Raw genomic sequence first — 8,381 nt, forward strand, 5'->3', positions numbered from 1 at the left:
CCCTTTGGTTTGCAGGCCGGCACTCAATCCACTAAGCCACACCAGACAGGGCCTTTTTTTCCCTTAAACATTTTTTAAAATTGATTTTTTGAGGCAGGGACAGAGATAAACATCAAATTGTTGTTATACTCATGAATTCATTGGTTGATTCTCATATGTGCCCTGACCAGGGAATAAACCCACAACCTTGATGTATTTGGATGATCAAACCAACTGAGTCTTTCCTTAGATGTGTATTTGATATTTCTGCATGTTTGGTAAAATGAGCATGTGTTTGACTAAATCTGCTATGAATTTTGGTAATTTTTTTTTAAAGAAAAGGGCAGTGAAACAACAAAACTGCATGTTGAAATTCACTTAGTTTGTGCCTTTTTTTGCTTTGTGGAATAAATCTTTTTCATATTGGAATGATGTATTCTAATATTTTTCACATTTTTAACAGTATGGGAAATGCAGTGGACACTTTCAGTTTTCATTTTCACTGTTAACATTCTCCATCATTTTCAGGGTTCTAGTCATTTAATAATACAATAAGCCCTTTCTGTGCAGTTTTCTCCCATTTTCCTAGTCTGCTATCATAGGGATTCTTGGATTGGAACAGAACTCTCAGGGAAACCAGATGGCATCAGAGTGGGCAAGGTGATTTTTAGTCCCAGAGCCCATTGCTGAGGGAAGTAGGAGGGCAGTAATCAGACTTCCCACATCCAGCGTCTTGTACCCTGAATTTGAATTCCAGGTTCCCGAATATCATTGAAACTCATTGGGAAATGAACACTCTTTCTGGTCTGGGCTTTACTGTGTGTGTGTGTGTGTGTGTGTGTGTGTGTGTGTGTAAAATGAGTGTAAGGTATGTCTCCATTAGCTGTTGGAGGAGGTCAAGAGCTAAAGTGACCGTTTGCTTTGCGGCAGGTGTGCCTATAGCTTGCCTGTAGAGACATTTTCAGGGCATGTGCTCCCAATTTTTTCTAATGCCCTCAAACCTTTTGGTTTTTTGGTTCTTTTAACAAAGAAATGAGCTTTTTAAGAACCAGCTGACCTTTAAGAACCTGGTTCTTAAAGGGGTTTAAGAACCCGCTGTCTTAAGGGAGGCAGGTGCTATGGGCACTGAGGTCTCAGTGTAGTATTTCCACCCAGGAATGTCCAGTTGACTCACTACAGCTCCCTGAATGTCAGCTGGCTGAATGTGACAAGCAGGTGATGATGGCACTTTCCATGGCCTCCAGGGATCAATAAAAGAAACAAACAGGGCTTGCAGGTGCCGGGATTCCAGGGTTAGCTCACTGAGCATTTGCTCTTCATTCTCACAACAACCTGGGAAATGAAAACTAATATTGAAGTGCTGAGAAAATCCAGGATTAGAGAAATGAAGTGGGTTCTCCATGTTTACACAACAGATAAGTGTCAGATTTAAGAGGCTAGTTCCAACCCAGAGCCCTGGCTCCAGAACTTGGGACAGTCTACCAGTGCTTATGAAACCCTCGTTGGGGCAGTACACTGTGAGGACCAGGGAGGGTCTGCTGAAGCTGCTGTTTTTATTGTTGCAATTATGATTTTTCCCCCTTTTCCCTTACATCTCAGAGCACTTACACTCTGCCCCTTAGTGTTCACTAGAACACCATGAAGTGTCAGTTCCACTAATTTTCCCAGGGGAACCATTTTCTGAGTTGGAGCACAATTTGCCTTGCCTTTGAGCCCAGCACAAAAATTGAGCCTCAGGAGACCTTAGTAACTTCGACCTGGGTCTCTGTACCTTCATTCACATTTTGGGACACTGGATGTGATCCCATTCACTGTAGTGAATTTAATGTCTCACTTCAACTCTTTGAGTGGCGTTAATACCTGGCACTGTGACATTCACCCTGCAGGAGAGTGGACAACCGCATATAAATTCGGAGACCTTACATTTAGAAAGTGATGCTGGAGACCTGTAAAATCTGGTTTCATTGGGTGATTTCTCCATGCAAGGGACCTACTACTCATATGTCTCTGTCCTCTATGTCCAAAGTGTCTGCATAATGCAGTCATGCACACAGGGTCTTCCCTTCAACCCTGACCATATTCTAGGGAAAGTCCTTTCCAGTTACCCTGTACCAGCACCGCAGATCTTTAGGTTTGAATATAGATTTTTTCTGAACACAACCCCTCACCCCAATGGCTGGTATACTCTGGCCACTACTGAGATTTTTTCCTCAAGACTCCAGTATACAAGTACACATTTTAGAATACAATCTATATAAAAAAGTTGCAAGCCCCGTCTGGGTAGCTCAGTTGGTTAGTGTCATCCCGACAGGTCAAGATAGTGTTTTATCTCTGGTTAGGGCCATATAAAAAGCAACATATGAATGTGTAAATAAGTACACTAACTAATTGATGTTTCTGTCTCTTTCTCAAACCAGTAAGTAGAAAATAATTAAAAATTTAACTATGGGTCATTCTAAAGAAAATAATAACCCTGGTCACAGGTCAGGTCCCCTAAGTACAGACCAGATGTCAGGTTAGTCAGGCACAGTTCCAACAGCACTAACTGAATTCTAACATCATTCTTATTTTTGAAAACTCATTTGTATTTAATTGAATTCATTGGGGGTGACACTGGATAATAAAATTTTATAAGTTTTAATATACAATTCTATAATTTGTCATCTGTGCATTGTATTGTGTGTTCACCACCTCAAGTCTCCTTTCATTGCCATTTTCCCCACCTCCCCTCTTCTATCTACCTCTATCCCACAACCCCTATGGTAATCACCATGTCATCCTTATTCTTTTTTTTTAAGATTTTATTTATTTATTTTTAGAGAGGGAAGGGAGGGAGATAGAGAGAGAGAGAGAAACATCAATGTGTGGTTGCTGGGGGTCATGGCCTGCAACCCAGGCATGTACCCTGACTGGGAATTGAACCTGCAACACTTTGGTTCGCAGCCCATGCTCAATCCACTGAGCTATGCCAGCCAGGGTCTTCATCCTTATTCTTTAGCTTTCAGATTCTTTATGTGTTTGATTGTCTTGCTCTTTTGCATTTTACAATATTTTTTGGCATGCATCAGAAAGTTTTAACACCCACCTTCACCAAATATATTAGTAAGCCCTGGCCAGTTAGCTCAGTTGGTTATAGCACTGCCAAGGTTGCAGGTGTGATCCCCAGTCAGGGCACATACAAGAATCAGCCAATGAAATGTATAAATAAGTGTGACAAAAAATTGATATCTCTTTCTGTAGGGAACTGGTTTGTTTTGGTTTGGCAAATGTGACTCAGCTCTGTATGGAAAACCTACAGAAGCAATGTGGTGGGCAGGAGCCAGACCCTCAAACCAGGTTTTCCTGTGGGAATCAGGCCTAGAAAATGCATCCAGACTGTTATGGCTTGCTCTTTCTAAAACTCCCTCACCCTCGTCTGAAACAGTAGATGTTTATTGCTTATATTCAAGGTAATTTCCAAAACCTGTGTGAATTTTCCCAAGGTCAGAGCTAATCAGCTCACCATCTTTCCCTTCTGCATTTGTTATTTTCATTTCCTGGATTGCACCTAAAATGTAGACAACAATGTTCTATGTGATAGATAATAAATCCATTTTTGATGTAAGACCTGAGAAAAACAATATAAGCCTGTCCAGGCAAGGGTCAGGACACTCTTTCCTTAAGAGAGTGGCCAAGGCGCTCTTCCCTTGAGAGAACTGACTGCAGGACTCTCATCTTAAGAGAGTGCCATACTGTTCCTTTTTCTCCACATGATTGCTGTAGCCTGTGCATTTGTTTTTGTATTCATTCACAACACACGGACTCTGCGGGCCAGAGTCTGCCACATCTCTCTCCCCTCCAGTCATTAAATTAAAAAAATTTGTTAATAATATTCCAGGTCCCATTTGTAACTCATGATCTGCATAGGTCAAAAATGCATATCCAACATACTTATAAAAATACTAAAGGTCAATTAAAAAATGAATGAAACAATGCCTTTAAAATTTTTTGGTGAAATTTATTTCAGCCAAACAGAACATGCCGAAAAGAAAACAAAAAAGAAAAGAAAAGAAAAGAAAAATGCTTGTTTTTGTTGTTTATTTTTGTAATGGAGTAAGCTTTTAGAATGAATATGGAGATGTTCATTGTGTTTGCTCAGCAATGACAGCAAGAATGCCCCCCACAGTTTGTAGAGGAAACCTGGAGGGGATGTACTAGGCAGCCCTAAAGCAAGTGATTGAGGTGGCACCATGGCTCACAGACCCTCAGAATATATCCCTTCTGCCTCTGTCACTATTTGTGTTCCAACTTCAGAAAACAGTTGTTTTCCACAAAAAGTTTCTCACTGAATTTTCTGTGATAGGGTCTGTTTTAAACTTCCAAGAATAAGACATGTACCTGTGAAGAGTGGTTGGGTACCAAATTTGCATTTCATGCCAGGATGCTGGCAAGGTTGGCATTTGTGGAGGTTTGAAAAGTGGGTATTTATTTTTGAGATAAAGATCTTGGATCCCAGGATTCCTCATTTTTGCCAGAAAAAGATGATCATTTCACCTGTAAATGCAGTGACAGTGTCTGCATAGGGACTGCATATGTTTTCTGGAAAAGAATTAGGGTTAAGTAAACTACAGAAATGTATTAATGTTGATTAATGGAGTAATACAATGAAGATTACATAGATTGCTAGAAGAGAAAAGACTTGAAGACAGAACAGGTGGGTCTCAATAATGGCAAATAAAGGAACCTGAGGTCTAACAAGTTAGAGATTAAGTTTATTTTTTAATTTTAATTTTATTTTTAAACTTAATTTTATTTTTTATAATTTTATTAAAGATTTTAATTATTTTCTTTTAGACAGAGGGGAAGGGAGATAGAGAGGGAGAGAAACATCAATGTGTGAGAGATATATCCATCAATTGCCTCTCACATGCCCCACAACTGGGGACCTGGCCCACAACCCAGGCATGTGCCTTAACTGAGAATGGAACCAGTGACCTGTTGGGTCACAAATCTGAGCTCAATCCACTGAGCCACACCAGCCAGAGATATTTTTTATTATTTTTTTTAAAGAGAAACATCAATGTGTGGTTGCCTCTTGAGTACCCCCTACTGAGGAACTGGCCTACAACACAGGCATGTGCCCTAGACTTGGAAATGAACTGGCAATGCTTTAGCTCACAGGTAGGCACTCAACCCGCTGAGCCACACCAGCCAGGGCTAATTATTTTCTTATTTTTAATTATATTTTATTAATTATGCTATTATAGTTGTCCCAATTTTTCTCCCTTTGCCACCCTCCATGCAGCACACCCCACTTCCTCAGGAAATCTCCCCACTATATTATTCATGTTCATGGGCCATGTATGCACGTTCTTTGGCTACTCCATATCCTATACTGTACTTTCCATTTCCATGGCTACTCTGTAACTACCTATTTTGTACTTAATCCTCTCACCTCTTCATGCATTTTCTGACACACAACCCTCCCATCTGGCAACCATCAAAAAAGTATATCCAAAATTCTGTCTGTTCTTCTTTGCTTAGTTTGTTTTTTTTTATAGTCAATTGTTGATAGAAATGTATTTATTACCATTTTATTGTTCATGGTTTTGATCTTTTTCTTAAAGAAGTCCCTTTAACATTTCATATAGTAATGATTTGGTGATGATGAACTTTAGTTTTTTTCTCCTCTGGGAAATCTTTATCTCCCCTTCGATTCTAAATTATAGCTTTGCTGGGTAGAGCAATCTTAGCTGTAGGTTCCTGCTAATATTCATGAATATGAATATTTACAGCCAATCTCTTCTAGACTGCAGATTTATTCTCAGAAATCAGCTGACAGTCTTATGGGAACTCCCCTGTGGGTAACTAACTGCTTTTCTCTTGCAAAATATTTAGATTGAACACCAAAGTTTCAGTGTGTTCTCTCAGTTATTTCAGCAGGAATACTCGATTTTGTAGAGGGAACCTGGAGAGCGAGGAAGTACTAGGCAGACCTAAAGCAAGTAAATGAGGTAACACCATGGCTCATAGATATTCAGAATATAGCCTTCTGCCTCTCTGTCAGCATGTGTTTTGAAACTACTGAAAACAATTGTCTTTGCACATGACATATCTTACTGATTTTTCTGGGATACTGTCTATTATGAACTTTTATGAATATGATATGTACTTGGAGATCATGGTTGTGTACCAAATTTAAATTTGCTGCCAGGATGGCTGCAATGTTGGGATTCATGAAGGTTTTGAAAGTAGGCATCTGAATGTGAGATGAAAGTTTTGGATTTTGGGATTTTAATTACTTGCAACAAAACAATGATCATTTTACCTGTAAATGTAGTAACAGTTTCTGCATGGGGACTGCAGATTATTTCTGCAAAAAGTTACAGAGTGAGAAAAATACAGAAAAGTATTAATACTGATTAATGGAGTTGTAAATGATCATTTGTTTAATATTTAGAAGAAAAAAGGCCTTGTTGGTCCTGAGAACAGGCAAGTTTCCACATGCAGTATAAAGAACACAGAGTCCTAAGAGGTGGGAGAATTAACTTGAGCTCTGGCTCTGCTAGAAACGTGGCTATCCTGAAATTCCTTCTTCTTCAAAGTGTTGGTCGTTTCATTCATGAGAACTTGAAGAGAAATAGAGAGGTCAGACAGATATAGTAAATAGTGAGCTAAGAAATTTAGAAGAATTGAAGGAAAGCCATGACATCATGTTTCATTTCTCAGACAATTGTTTACCTGTTATCTCATTTCCTCCAGAGGCTCACCTTAGTCTAAGGGTGGCTATAGTTCAGTAGGTTGACTCTATGGCCAGATTGTTTTGTGTAAATTGATTGAATTACCTTCACCCAGAGAGGAGAGTTGGCCCTCCTACTCACTGTCAGGAGTTCCTCATCAGAATTGTGCCTCTTGTGAAACATGAGCTTGGGCCCGACTCTCTGGATGATGATGTCCCAGGAATAAGTGAGCGGGTACAGCTCATCAGTGTGGCTTATTTCTGTTAATGGCCAACACATTGCCCTAGATGTTCAGCAGCTTTCAGATAACAGGGTCATCTGTGGTGGTGAGTATGTGGAAAATGGTCCTGATGCTCCCCTGTGGCTTGTCGGCTTATTGCATTTCATGGAGATGCAGTGAGAGGTTTTATCATAATATTCTAGGGTCGCACATCACTTGATGTCTTGTGGCTCAGACACTTCCAAGTAGAGCATCCTCATTAATGGAGGTAAGCCCATTTCTCTTTCAGCTCCCCATTTCAATAAACTTCAGAGTCTCACGGTTTCTGTTAAGTTTGGTTCCATTTTTTCACACTCCAAATTGTTTCTGGATTTTTTTTCTATCGACATGTGCATTTCCTTGGTGCTTTTAGGCAGTATGTGCAGGTTCAACTGCTCTCTGTATTTTGGCTCTATGTCTTAGTATAGGGTCTGCTGTGAAAGTACATCTGATTCATCTGGTAGGCTGTCTTCCCTGTACACACGATGTCAGAACCAGCTCAAAACAGTTTCATCCTCCTGGTGGACGTAAGCATATCAACTTCACTCTAAAACTGACAGGGGTACTAATACATGTCCCTTCTATCTTGGCATGTGGCAGCCATCCAGCCTGCATCCTTTGTGAGCTGAGATCTTCCTTGCTGAATGGCTGGTAGTGCATATTCCAAAAGTCATTGAAAATTGCATAAAGGACCCTACCCAGCCTGAGGAGTTGTCTTGGATCCATGGTGTCATAACCTTTCAGTCTTCTATAACCTGCAACCACCTCAGCCAGTCTGGATAGTGAATGAAGACTTGAGACCCAGACCTGGACCCCTACAGATCTGATGAACAGGAAAAAAGTAATTTAAATTTTTAAATAGGAAAAAACTTCTTATAAAATTACTATATTTTTAAATAAATTTAAAGGTTTTATTTATTTTTAGAGAGAGTGGAAGGGAGGGAGAAAGAGAGGAAGAGAAACATCAGTGTGTTATGTATTTTATGGAGAGGAAAGGAGAGAAGGAGAATGAAATGTTAATATATTATCCCACTGATTTATGCATTCATTGGTTGATTCTTACATATGGCCTGACTGAGCATTGAACCCACAACTTTGTGTGTTGGATAGATCCTCTCACAAACTGACCTACCTTCATGTGATATAAGAGAATTCTCACCTAAACATGGGTCAGCTTCCATTATAAATATGTACTTCTTCTTTTATCTAAATATAATTCCTGAATATGTGTCTAATTGTATTGTAACAGAGCACTGTGGGTTCTATTCCCAAAGCCAAAGAAACCTTTGACTCCCAAAGTCAGAGTCTTCTGAAAAGGAAAGGAACTATGTATTTAAAAGTTATACAGGTTCAGAATAATGGCAGAATCCTGTCTTTCAATCCCACTCTCTAGAAACAAACAAAAGTAAAAACACCCACAAACA

Source organism: Phyllostomus hastatus, unplaced genomic scaffold, assembly GCF_019186645.2.
Source record: "Phyllostomus hastatus isolate PE091 unplaced genomic scaffold, TTU_PhHast_1.1 phas_contig_133, whole genome shotgun sequence".
Lineage (NCBI taxonomy): Eukaryota > Metazoa > Chordata > Mammalia > Chiroptera > Phyllostomidae > Phyllostomus > Phyllostomus hastatus.